The sequence below is a fragment of the Macaca fascicularis genome, chromosome 5 (assembly GCF_037993035.2).
Source record: "Macaca fascicularis isolate 582-1 chromosome 5, T2T-MFA8v1.1".
Taxonomy (NCBI): Eukaryota; Metazoa; Chordata; class Mammalia; order Primates; family Cercopithecidae; genus Macaca; species Macaca fascicularis.
In genome coordinates this window covers 76,676,048-76,690,035 of record NC_088379.1, presented here as the reverse complement: position 1 = coordinate 76,690,035, position 13,988 = coordinate 76,676,048, and the positions used below count along the sequence as shown (strand labels likewise).

The 13,988-nt window shown below is 42.5% G+C and overlaps 1 long non-coding RNA gene across 1 annotated transcript; it reads left to right on the top strand.

The window, feature by feature from the left end:
- Positions 1-2,825: 2,825 nt before the first annotated feature.
- Positions 2,826-13,717, top strand: LOC102146551 (uncharacterized). The gene is made up of 3 exons (XR_010586871.1): positions 2,826-3,087; positions 9,227-12,686; positions 13,169-13,717. It is a non-coding gene; the product is annotated as an uncharacterized lncRNA (long non-coding RNA).
- Positions 13,718-13,988: the final 271 nt, after the last annotated feature.

Below are 13,988 nucleotides of genomic sequence, written 5' to 3'. Positions count from 1 at the left end.
AGGTGCTGGTTCAGCAGAGGGTGAAGCACTTTCTTCCTGGGTGGTCTCAAGGTCTCTTTCCTTGGTGATTGACTTTGGGAAGTTATCCCCCTCACAGGAAAGCCCTACTTCTACCCACAGCAGCAGTGTGAGGCCATAGCCTCTAGTCTCTACAGGACTTCTTTGTCAAAATGCAACATCAAAGGGTTCATAATCCCGGGCTGCTCACGGTGTCAGGACCAGCCGCACAAGTATCACCTGGGGGCCTGATAGAAATGCAGAATCTCAGGCCCTCAGTCCTGCTGAAACAGAATCTGCATTTTAATGAGCTGCCAAGATAGTTTGTGTGCATGCTGCAGCTTGGGAGATGGTGATAGAGCAGAGAGAAAACCTTTTGTATGCACTCTCTCTCTCCACCACAAGAAACAACTGCATTAAAGCTTGGTTCAAGGAAAAGCCCTGTGATGTCCCTGTCCTTTGGAGCTGAGGAATTAACATGGGCTCTGTGGGGTTTTTCTGGAGGATGGCAGAATTGTTGGGGATGCTTGAACTTCTGAGAATGTTTGAAGGGAGAAGGAATGTAACGAACCTTCTGCTCAGAGCAAAGCGATGAGACCGCATCATGGGTTGGAGAGCACTGCACAAGTTACTTTGCTTGTTTCTATAATTGTGGTCAGTACCTCTGCCATCTGCCATCTTCCTACAACAGTGTAGGCCTTTAGAAGGCCTGGAGCAAGATCAGCACCCAGGTGGAGGCCTCTTAGAAGAAAAAACCCTATCAAAGTGCAGGGGACTCCCAGAAAATGCAACATTCATTCAGGTCAATCAATTCTGTCAAAAGTTCATTCAATGAAAATAGTACCAAGTGGGTACTTGACTGCTTAGTCAGTTTAGTCTCCACAGGAACTCTGAGGTCACAGATAAATACAGTCTCAGGCATGGGAGGAAATCTCGTATGTATTCAGTGAGGCAGTAGATACCCCTCTGTCCCCGACTTGCTAGCTGTGTGACCCAAGGCAAATTACTTACCTTCCCCAACCAGTAGCTTCTCCATTTTAAAATGGGTTATCAGAAGGTATTGATCCTCTGGGTGTGTTGTAAATGCTAAGCTTAATATTCACTCATGATGGCTCATGCCTGTAATGCCGGCACATTGGGAGGCCCAGGCAAGGGGACTGCTTGAGCCCAGGAGTTTGAGACCAGTCTAGGCAACATAGTGAGACCCACTCCCAGCAAAAAATAGAAAAAAGTTAGCCGAGTGTGATGGTGCATGCTTGTAGTCCCAGCTACTCAGGAGGGTGAAGTGGGAGAATCACTTGAGCCCAGGAGCTCAAGGCTGCAGTAAGCCATGATTGTGCCATGCCACCATTACACTTCAGCCTGGGTGACACAGCAAGACTCTGTTTCAAAAAAAAAAAAACAAACACCCTGTAATGGTATTACCCATACTTAAAGTCTTCTCTATAGGAGGTAAGAATGATATTTCAGGAGTATAAGGAATCTTGATGTCACCTTATGGAAAGGGGATGAGAAAGAAGATGAAAAAGGCTTGTTTTCATTTTGCCAGAGTCGTGGATTGCAGTTCTAGGTCTGTTTTGCATCCCCATAGTCCTAAACAAGTGTAACTTCCAGAGCCCAGGAGGAATTCTGGATGAAATATCAGCCACGAGTAGGACCGTGACAGCTGTAGGTCACTTGGGCCATAAAGTTAGTTAATGGGGAAGACAGATGAATGAGTGTATTGTGGCAACATATCAGAAGGTCTGAGGCATAAATAGTGTTGGAAAATAATAAGACAGTTGGTTCTTGAGGATCAACATTGCAGGGAAGGAGAAATGCACAGCAAAAGACCACGTTGTGATTTTGGACCTTGGCCGGAGATACACATTCACTCTGCCCCTCTCCTCTTCAACCTCACCTTCCACATCCCGTGACCTGGTGGGATACCAGTGGGCATGAGATCCCATCACAGAGAGGAGTTTGAAGAGTCACTAACAAGCTTGTAAAGAACAGGTACTTTCTAAGGAATATTCACTCTTGCAGCTGCATTCCTGGGGCTTAAATATCACTGTTTCCCACTGACAAATGATTTCGGGTAGGGAGATCTCGTGAACTTGTACTAATGGCAGACACATTTGAATTTTTTTCTTTTTTTTTTTTTTATTCTTAAAGCTAACTGCTGAAAGCAAATGTGAAAAAAATTTATCTCCCTCTGTTTTATCTCTGGGAGAAGATAAAAATACGAGGTGTTTTAATTTGGCAGTGATCTGGGCGCCTTCCGCTGGCCTGTTTTCCTTTTGCGAAGAGCTCCCACTTTCCGGACTGCCGTTTCTTTGATCTTATATTCTCTCTGTTCAGGTACCCCTTTGTGCCTACCTGAATCGTGTGTAACAAATCATCTTAATTACTTCAGGCTTCGCTTCCTCCTCCAGTTCTCATTTTCTGAAATTCCTGCGATGGCTACCAAATAACTCAGTGTGGGGCTCCAGCCCTTGGAAACAGCACCAGCAGCAACCAGAGGAATTTCAAAGTTAGTTAAAAGGCACAGGAGGAGTGAGGGAATTGAATGAGAACCTTCCTACCCACCCTGGTTTTCAGCCTGGAGAGTTAGAGCTGCCTCTACTCCAATTCCATGTGCTTTGCAGGGCTCAGCCCTCACACCTTTCCTCGTAGAAGAGAGAATAATTAATGTCGTGACTCCTTGGCGTGGTAGCTAGAGCCCTGCTGTCATCAGCAGTGCCCCAAACGCAGCAGGAACACGTACGGTATTTCAAAGCCCAGGCAGGCAGAGAAGCGGGAAGGAACTGGTGGCGTGATTTGACTTGCGGGAGCTCCCCGGCGCAGCCAGTAGGAGGCCCAAGCTAGGCGGAGAGAGGGTCGTGGGGAAGCGGGGCGCTCCCAGGACTCGTCACTGGGTTGGAGTTGGCCCGCTTGTGTGGCTCCAGTTCCAGGAAGGCCGGGTGGCGTGGGGCTGTCTTTTAAGCGGCCGTTTGGAAGAAGAACCTCTGGCGGAGAGGTGCTGAGGCAGGCTGGACTGTGATCCTGCACGCCCGGCGGCCTAAGGGGAGGTAATTGGGGACCGCGAGCTGACACTGCGGAAAAGAAAATGTAAGCCGCGCAGCCGCATCAACGCCTTCCTGACAGCTGTGTCTGTCAGTCCACGGCGTTCGCTCCTAAGGGGAGTTGCGAAAGACCCATTCCGGAGGCATTTCACGGGGCCGCGTAACACCCGGGCGAGTGAGCTGCTGAGAATTGCATGGCTCCTTGTGGGGCCAAACGGTTCTAGGAGAGCTGGCCGGGCGGCCGATTGCTTGGACGTCCCCCTCCCCGCCTCAACTCTGCTTGCAGCGACATTGGGAGGTCCCGTTAGAAGCTCCTTGGGCGGGATCTGTCCACCATGCCGCGGCGCGGAGTGGGAGAGGTTTCGGTCTCTGACAAGGGAAGGTGCAGTTGAGTGCATCGCCGTGAAGACCACGCTGTGGGGGCCTGTTGGGTTCGATAGAAATTTCAAAATCAAAAATTTTCACCATCCTCGTTGGGTGATGGTTTGTAGAATATTTTTGAGGGAGTCTAGCTTGAGGCGGACAGACTCACTCATCTGGTACACTCTTTTTCGAGAACATGGTGATAAAATAGGTAGGGTCTAACGGGAAGGTGTCACTCCACTCCCTTTCCCAAGAGGGCTTCGAGGGACACCCAAGTGACCAGGATGTGGCTTCTCCTGTGATAGCCATCTGAGAACTTTTTTTCTCTGTTCTTTGCTTGCTTCTAGTCAGAAAACATGGCCTGTGTTAGGCGCCCTAGGAGACAAAGTGGATTAGACCTGGGCCTAACTCCAGTTTTTTCTTTTAAAATTCACTCCAGTTTTTTCTTTAAAAAAATAATTCCCCAGGTGTTTCTAATGTACAGCTGTTTTTTGTTGGGAATTACTACATTAAATTACCTTGAAGACTCTTCTCATTTCAGATATTTTTTAGTTTCCTAATTGTTTTTCTAAAATTTTTAATTTTTTAATTTTTATTTTTAGTAGAGGTGAGGCCTCCCTGTGTGGCCCAGGCTAGTCTCAAACTCCTGGGCTTAAGCGATCCTCCCACCTCAGCCTCCCAAAGTGTTGGGATTACAGGCCTGAGTCACTGTGCCTAGCTTCCTCTAGTTCTTGAGCTCTTCTAGGTCCACTAGATTCTCTTTCACCAACATGAAGTAGGATCATTTTAGTTAGGGTCAAATTATAACCTTAAATTCCAAGTGACACTGTTCTTTTGTGACCACTAACCCCCCAAAAGCTATTTTTCTTGTGATTTCAAAACTTCTCCTCTTAAATCATCCTGCAAATTTTACTGAACCTCTACTACATACCAGAGGCCCCATTCTAGGCATTGGGGAAAAATACAATGGTGCAGACAAGGAGCCTGTTCTCATGGAGCTTACACTCTGGAATCAGATCCAGATCAGTAGGAATTTCCTCTTTATTTTGTTTTAGTCTCTTTCTTAAACTTTCAACTATATTCTTCTGGTCACTCATTCCCACTTCATCCTAGGGCAGAAACATAAATGAATCCACTTTTATACTTGGTATTATGCGCTGAACGTTTTTGTCCCTCTCAAATTCATATGTTGAAATTGAATCCCTAAGGTGATGGTATTTGGAGGTGAGGCCTTTGGGAGGTAATTAGGTCATGAGGAAAGAACCCTCATGAATGGGATTAGTGCCTTATAGGAAGAGGCAGGAGAGCTAGCTCATGTGCTTGCCACCTTGGGAGGATACAACACGAAGTTGGCAGTTTGCAACCTGGAAGAGAGTCCTCGCCAGCACCTGACCATGCTGGCACCCTGATCTCTGACTTTAGCCTCTAGAATTACGGGAAATCTGTTATTTATAAGTCACCCAGTCTATACTACTTTGTTATAGCAGCTGGAACTAAGACACTTATCTTTTATCTGTAGGAAAATGCTAAATCAGATAATGGCAACCACTGTGAACTATAGCATCTCAAGGGTATTATGGGGACTCCATGGCAGATGAGAGAAATATCTTTTTATCACTAAAAATGTTGAGCACGCTAACCATTTGGATGTATATTTTTTACTCTCTGTATTTAAAAGTTAAGTCTCATTTTCTACTTGTAGTTGACATCTGTTGTTGTCATTTACTATTCTGTTACGTGCTGGAAGGATACATTCCCTAATCTTCCATTTTTGTGTGTAGGGACTTTTTCAGAAAACACTCCTAGCTCCTTGGTTCCCTGTATCCCCCTCTTCCCTTCCCCTCAAGGGAGGAAGCGTGAGCTACCTGATGGGTGAGTTTGGGTGCAGTGGCTGAGCATGTGACTCTTAGCCCATTTCTATTTTCTCTTTGTCACCTACAAATGTACAAACAGCTTTCTATGCTCCTCCATGCCATACATGACAGGAGCAGGCCCCCATGGGAGACTGCATGTCTGTGATGGGGGCAGGCCCATCTAATTTAGGAATTAGCAAGCTCATTTGGTTAACAGACCTAAAGCCATGTAGTAAGGCTGACATTTTAAGACTTTTCTACTTGGCTCCTGGGTCTTTCTCTCAACTGGCTCCAAACTAGGGTGGGGCACTGAGCTTCCTCAAACCCCAACAGCACCCATATCTCAATTCCCTCTAGAGAACCACCTTCTCCAACTCACAGTAAGTTTGAATTAAGCGAAACTGTCTCCACACATGAGACCCACAATTAGTTCCCCTTGGCTACAAGATTTGTTTAAGGATGAACATAGGGCCCAGTCGGATCTAATGAATCACAGTGATGTTTTTCTCATTGAGGAACTCTTAATTTTATCTGCTGGACCTAAAGGAGGGTGTAGGGATTAGAGGCATTGCTGCCATCCCATTGCAATACGAAGCCAAGAGACGTAGAAAAATGCTCATCATGCCATTGGTTGAGTTCAGGATTCAGTCACATCTGAAACTCATTCTACCCCTGGATTTTTCATCTTAAGTGAAACAATAAGTTCCCTTTGTGCTTAAGCTAGTTTGGGTCAGTTTCCTACTGCTTGCAATGGTGAATAGATCAGTCGTTATATTATTTTCACATTGTTAGTTTTAATTGATTTTAGATCACCACAGATCACCTCAATTACTCATGTTAGATCCCAGGTGCTAGAGATGATTTTAGAAAGTGTTAATTAATAGCAGGAAGATACTTAGGTTTTAATGTTGAAATGTTATTATTTTAGGCACCTTTCATTACCTATTTATTTTGCCTATTTATTTGTTATTTTTGGCTAAACGATTCTGATGGGGTACTTGACTACAGTAAGTCTTTAATCAAGCTTTAACAATGCAATCACTTTATTGTTTCGTTTTGATTAACTGGAGAAGAGCAACTCTTGTTCTTTAAAGTCATAATGATCATTATAAATATCCTTAAGGAAACAACAAACTCTTGAGGAAAGTTATTTTAGTTACATCCCAACATAAAAGACTTGAAATTTTTTTTTTTTATTATACTTTATGTTCTAGGGTACATGTGAACAACGTGCAGCTTCGTTACATATGTATACATGTGCCATGTTGGTGTGCTGCAACCATTAACTCGTCATTTACATTAAATATATCTTCTAATGCTATTCCTCCCCCTTCTCCCCACCCCACAACAGGCCCCGGTGTGTGATGTTCCCCTTCCTGTGTCCAAGTGATCTCATTGTTCAATTCCCACCTATGAGTGAGAACATGTGGTGTTTCGTTTTCTGTTCTTGTGATAGTTTGCTGAGAATGATGGTTTCCAACTGCATCCATGTCCTTACAAAGGACACGAACTCATGCTTTTTCATGGCTGCATAGTATTCCATGGTGTATATGTGCCACATTTTCTTAATCCAGTCTGTCACTGATGGACATTTGGGTTGGTTCCAAGTCTTTGCTATTGTGAATAGTGCCGCAATAAACATACATGTGCATGTGTCTTTATAGCAGCATGATTTATAATCCTTTGGGTATATCCCCAGTAATGGGATGGCTGGGTCAAATGGTATTTCTAGTTCTAGATCTTTGAGGAATCGCCACACGGTCTTCCACAATGGTTGAAGGACTGGAAATTTTTTACTGGGAATTCTGGTGGAGGTGGAATATAACCAGGAGGGTGTTGAGGTGTGGATGGGCAATGAGAAGAGAGAAGGGCCTTCTGGGAATGGGGAAGAAAATCAGTGGAGTCGAGAGTAAGGCACATTCATACCTGCTGAGGTGGAGACGGCTAGTTGTCCGAAAAATAAATAAATAAATAAATAAATAAATAAAAGTGAGTTCTCCCTTTCATTTTTTATAGAATTGCTGTTGGGAGGTGGCTGTTCATCCAGGGACTATATTTTCAACACTCTTTGCATCTAGATATGGTCATGTGACTTGTTCTCACCAGTGAAATGTGAGTGGAAGTGATGTATGTTACTTCTATGCCAAGGCTTTTAAAAAGTAGCCTACTTTTCTGGTACATTTCCTCCTTTCATCCCTACATCATCCTTCTAGTGGTTAGTAGGGGCATAAACTCGAAGAAGCTTGGCTTCCTGAATCACTAAATGAGAGAAAACTTGTTTTGATTTTTTTTTTTTTTTTTCAAGAGACAGGGTCTTTGTCTGTCACCGAGATTGGAAGGCAAGTGGGGTGACCATAGCTTACTGCAGCCTCGTACTCCTGGGCTCAAGTGATCCTTCTGCCTAGGCCTCCTAAAGGTGCTAGGATTACAGGCATGAGCCGTCACACCCAGACTGGACTATTTCATGAAAGGGAAATAAAGTTCTATTGTGTTTGGCCACTGTATTAGGCTGTTCTTCCATTGCCATAAAGGAATACCCAAGACTGGGTAATTTATAAGAAAAGAGATTTAATTGGCTCAAGGTTCTGCAGGCTGTACAGGAAGCATAACACAGGCATCTGCTTCTGGGGAGGCCTCAGGAAGCTTTTACTTGTGGCAAAAGGCAAAGCAGGAGTAGGCACTTCACATAGAGAAAGCAGGAGCAAGCCAGAAAGAGAGAGAGGCAGGGGAAGATGCCACACACTTTTAAACAACCAGGTCTCTTGAGAACTCACTATCGCGCAGAGAGCACTAAGCCATAAGGGATCCACCCCCGTGATCCAAACACCTCCCACCAGGCCCCACCGCTAGCACTGGGGATTACATTTCAACATGAGATTTGGGCAGGGACAAATATCCAAACAATATCAGCCAGTGTGCATTTACAGATATATTTAATACAAAAATACCTCAGTGATTCTCAAAGTGTGGTTTCCAGACCAGGAACATCAGCCTCACTGGAGACTTGTTAGATATGCAGATTCTCAGGCCCCACTCTTGACCTCCTGAATCAGAATCTCGGATCCAGAGATGTGTGTATCTGACAAGCCCTCCAGATGGTCCTAATGCACACTCAAGTTTGAGGACCACTGCCTTGTGCCGTCCCTACCAACTTCATCGCCGCTCTAACTGATCAGTAGACATGGGTTGTTTCTCTCCTCAGCTTTGCCTTTTCCTGATTAAAATCTCAAAGTGCCTTAAGTTCCTGAGCTTCATTAGCAATGGTGCCGAAAGTTAAGGATAATGTTGAAAAATCTTGTGCATGTGGGAAGACATTTGGTGAGTTTGAAGTTCTGCTGAATTTTGAGAAAAAGAAACATCCTAAAAGCTTAAGAGAGCTTAAAAACAACTTTTGTTCAGTTCTAAACATTAGCACTTTTTATAAAAGGGCATATATCCTACCTAGAACAGGGGTCACAACCCAGATGCCCCCCAGGTAATCTAATCCAGGGGAGTGGGCTGAGTGGAGGGCAGCTACCCGTGTGAAGCAACAGCTTGTTGTTAAGAATGTGGGCCCAGTGACTTCAGGTCTAAACATTATTAAAGAAAACTGCAGATTTGCATTTTCATTTTACATCTTCTGGTTTGTAAATGTTAACTCGCATTAAAAAAATCCAATAAACAAAACCAAAAATTTTGTGTGGGTCGAACATGCCTGAGTGTTTAATTTGGCCCCTGGGCTGCCAGTTTTACAACCTTTGTCTGGAAGTACCAGGGAAGCAGTCAGGCTGGCTAATGTCTCCTCTCACTCATTAGGAGGCAAAATAACTTTTACACAAATGATGAGCTTCAAAAGAGAGACGAATAAGAGCTGTACAAAGTAGTTGCCAAGGTAACATCTTGCTGATCAGAAAGGGGCGACAATTGGGTTTTATGTAGACGCAGTGGGAGAATGAAACATAATCTTTCTCTGTCTTCTTTCTGTTTAAGATCGGTGTGGAAATGGATGTGGACGCAGTGCTGCTGCCTGAGATTAGCAGGAAGCAATTCTTTTCCCATTTGGAGAGACCCCAGTGAGACCTGATCAACTAGCAACATGCGGAAGTCACACCATTAAATCTTCCAGTTTGCTAGCAGCAAATCAATGAACTCTGATAGCTGCTGCCCTAAGCTAGCATCCAGGGAACTGTGGACAAGCTATTTGATACCTGAATTTTAGTGAAGGAAAGTTAAATTTTTTCTTAAAGCAGGGCGGGAGTGGGGTTGTGTGGGGAAGATTGTATTAAGCAGTGAGAGAAGACAGTTGGAGTTTTGTAGAAAGAGAACTGGTTGTTTTAAATTGTATCTTAAATTTATTGTAGAGCTATTGGTAATCAGTGTTTTGTTTTTGTGTGTTTATATCAACCAATTAATAAGAAAGGCTTTTATTTTTATTTCATTAATTGTAGCTGAACTTTATTTTTTATTATAAATATAAGGCATTATTCTAGGGCCTGGCAAACATTGGCAGCCCCTTTTTTTTCTGAGCAAGATTATACCTTGGTATGTTTTCACCACCAGAAGATGAAAATTTGAGAACAGTGAGAGACAGATGCTTGCCTGAGGAGTTTTATTTTCCCTTTAATCCTTACCAAATATACAGATATTACCTATATTGCCTTGATCTGCTGTCTGAAGGTGGGTTTCTTCGATTGTTTGAAGAATTTTGGGCACTAGAGGTGCTTACTTTGTGATGGGAGCAAATAACAAGGTGTTGCCCATGACATGGTCAAGCCTCATCTTCAATTAGCCACCTATCTTGGCCATGTTTTCATAGAGGTATATCTCATCCCTTTTAATAACTGCAGAATCTTGGACATTTAGAGGTCTCCAAATATTGGTTGTCATTTATGGTGATTCTTGTTTTTGTTATTATGATAATGTTGCAATAAATATCCTAGCAACCTATTTTTGCTTACATATAGAGTATTTTTGAAGAATAAATTCCTTCATGTGAAAATGAAGGGTCAAAATATAAATGAATTAAAATTTCAGTAGTCAATTGCCCTACAATGTAATTACAACAATTTATACTTCCACCAGTAATTCATGAACTCTGCCTTACTATATAATATTTCTAATCTTTCCCAATCTGATATGGAGGAACATGTTTTATTATTCTAATTTTTTTTTCATTAAAAGAGAGACTTTGAACACCCCTCCATGTGTTTCAAAAACATTTGTAGGCCAGGTGTGGTGGCTCACTCCTGTAATTCCAGCACTTTGGGAAGTGAGAGGATTGCTTGAGCCCAGGAGTTCGAGACCAACCTGGGCCACCAACCTAGACAAGGGAGACCTCGTCTCTGTGAAAAAATAAAAACATTAACTGGGTGTGGTGGTGTGTGCCTGTGGTGCTAGCTGCTCAGGAGGCTGAAGATGGGAGGACTGCTTGAGCCTGGGAAGTCGAGGCTGCAGCGAGCTGTGATGGCACCACTTCACTCCAGCCTGGACAACAGAGTGAGACCCTGTCTCAAAACAAAACAATACAAAACAAAACTTTTTTTTTTTTTTTCAGTAAATGTTTCTTTATTGATTTCAATTTCTAAGTATTTTTGGTATTTTTTTTTGATTGACTGAAGAGCTCATTATATATTAAGCAATTTAGACTTTTGTTTTTGTTTTTGTTTTTGAGACAGAGTCTCGCTCTGTTGCCCAGGCTGGAATGCACTGGTGCGATCTGGGCTCACTGCAACCTGTCTCCTGGGTTCAAGCAATTCTCCCGCCTCAGCCTCCTGAGTAGTTGGGATTGCAGGCACCCACCATCGTGCCTGGCTAATTTTTGTATTTTTGTAGAGATGGGGTTTCACCATGTTGTCCAGGCTGGTCTTGAACTCCTGACCTCAGATGATCTACCCGCCACGGCTTCCCAAAGTGCTGGGATTACAGATGTGAGCCGCCGTGCCCAGCCCAATTTAGACTTTTTAAACCAACTTTTGAAAGTTGGTTTAAAAAAAAATAAATGACTGGGTCATGTTCTAACTACTCGTAGTCTCAGCCAAACACAATTGCGGAAGGCCTAGCCAAAGGCTCTTTACTCAGTGAAAGTTCCATGAATCTCAGGCACAGAGGAGAGTCTGGAAAGACCTAACCTGCACATGCACATCGATTAAGAAAGACGAAGTCTTAGGCTTATATGGAGCTAAATAATTGCATGTTTAATGCAATGCCAGGGTACAGGTAATGTTGATTGGAGTTGGAGGGGTGATGTGTGTGCTGGGTGAGGAAGTCAGGGCTGAGTCCTAGGTGAGATCAGTAAGAGTGATGTGTATTTAGGCATCTGAGGGCTGGAACGCCCACGACAGGATTTATTTTCATTCTCTTTCGAGGAAAGCCATGCTGCCTTGCTGCTTCTCGCTCGTGCATAGAGCACTTGGTGTCTTGCGAATCCCCTGTGATGCCGGTGCCTTTCCAGGCCAATGCTTTGCTTGTGCTCAGAGGATGCTTGCTTGGGCCCTACCAGACTATCTTAGGGATGAGAAGCAAATTTTCTTTCCAGTGCTCTGTTTGGGCCCCCCACGGCATTTTCTTTCATTTTGGGTTCCATCCTGGCCTAAAGCTCCCCATGAAAGCTAATGGCCATTGGAGTTAACCCAAATTTTCTCCTTTGGTATTTATAAAAAGCAACACTGAAAAACCTTGAAATTAACTAACAATAAAAAAACCATTGATCGGTTCTTTCCTGGAGATAGTTCTTTCTTCTCAAATAGGCCACTTTGCAGACTGGAAATCACCCCAATCCTCAAATTGCCTAATATGTTTCACATGTGATTCCAGCAAATTGCTGTTTGCATAACACCTTGGTGGGGACTCACTTAAGGCTAGATTTGTTAGTGTATTTACTGACATTTTCACATGATGTTTTGAGCTGCCTGAATAATTGTAATATTGGCCAGAAAAAAATCAAAGTAATGAAAGGTGCCTACAATTATTCATATCTCAACATTATAAGCCTTAATTTCCTGCCTGAAGTGTGGTAAATTATTCATTTTTAAAGTCATCTCTAGCCACTGAGAGTTTATGGTGATGTATATAGATGTTTTGTACACTCCAAAAAAAAAATCAATGACTATGAATATCACAGACTGTCAAAATAGCTGGTGTGATTATAAAATAGTGAGATCAGCTAAAGACATCAGCTCTCAGACATCCAAATTGTAAGAGGAAAATGAAGACGAAGAAGGGGGAAGTGAATTGCTCAATGTCTTGTGGGTACCAAATAATAGAGTCAGCATCTGCCCCTGCCATACTCAAGATTTTGCACTGTTACTTACACACATTCATTCCTCTTTTTGCAGGCTTTGTCGGGCCAGGAGATGGTTTTGTAGCAGCAGAAGACTATAAACTGGGCTTTGGGAGATAGGATCTCTGGTTGTATTCTGGCTGTCCATACTCTGAAAGAGGACCCTGACAGGTATTGCCATAATTGGTGGCTAAGTTTCTAGGTTAGCCAACCTATGGCAGATTGGGAAGTCTTTATAATGTGAATAAACAGAAAAAAGTTTACTTGATCAAAAAAGATTTTTTCTCCTGGTGGAAACTGCAATTATTAGAGCAACTCTTTAAGTGCCCATCAATATCGGGATGCATTTTAACAGGTTAAGTACTCTTCTAACTGGGATGAATAGTGCATTGACAGAAAAATTAACACACAAGTTCTTATATCCTGCTTCTCTTATATCTAGTCACATAACCTAATGTGAATGTTTTATGCCTTTAAGTGCTGATATTATGGAAAAGCCTTCTAAAACTGGATAAATATTATTTTCCAAGGCTGACATCAAATATCACATCTTTCTCTGATTTTCTTGATCCTTCCTTCCAAAAAGAAATAACACCATATATATATATTAGTATAATCCATTTTTAATTAACATAAAATTTCTCATTTTACAGAGAATTTGAGTATCCTACCAATATACCCACAAAAGGATGAAAGAGGATTTGGAGTCAAGGGAAAACAAGGGCAATAAAATAGATCCTTACCACCTACTCTCATACAGTTGCTAGAAGAGGACTGCACATTTGGTTCTAAGTTTCTGGAAGATAAAGCAAAAATAGAAACACTACTAATTATAAAATTTTGGTGTATCCATAAAATAAAAACAAATGAACTGTTTTGAGAAAACTCTTTCTGAATCTGAGCTCTAAAAGGAACTTCTCTATGGCATCCTTAGAATTTGAGCAGGCTGTGATACAGGGGAGAAATCCCTCGACATTCCTATATTGGGTTTAGATCTAATTTCACTCAGTAGTTTTTAAATGTTACTCCTTGTAGACAGATGATAAGGTGCCAAAGTACAGCTGAGTGAAAGCGGTTCCTTTAAAAACTAGAGGCTGTAAAAAACAAGGCTGCAGATCATGTTGTTTTAGTTCTTTTTAGATTTTTTAAACTGAATTTTGCATCTGTGTACATGAAGAATAAATTGTAGAATATCTAAAGAAGTGGATGGGCTGCTTATCTTTTAGAACCTCCATAAATTATTTATTGTAAGTATGTTTGATAAGGATTGTACAGCTGAGAGTTCAAGGTTGCATTTTTTTCCCCCAGCAAGAACCAAAAGTGCAGATAACATGCAGCCAATTAAGGACAAATCTGTATGGTTTGTCAATCAATCTGTCAGAATGACCCTGAATTGTAGCATTTATCGCTGGTATTATAGACATCTGTGTCCCTGGCATAACTGCATCCTCTTCAAGGGCAGGAATTGCTTCT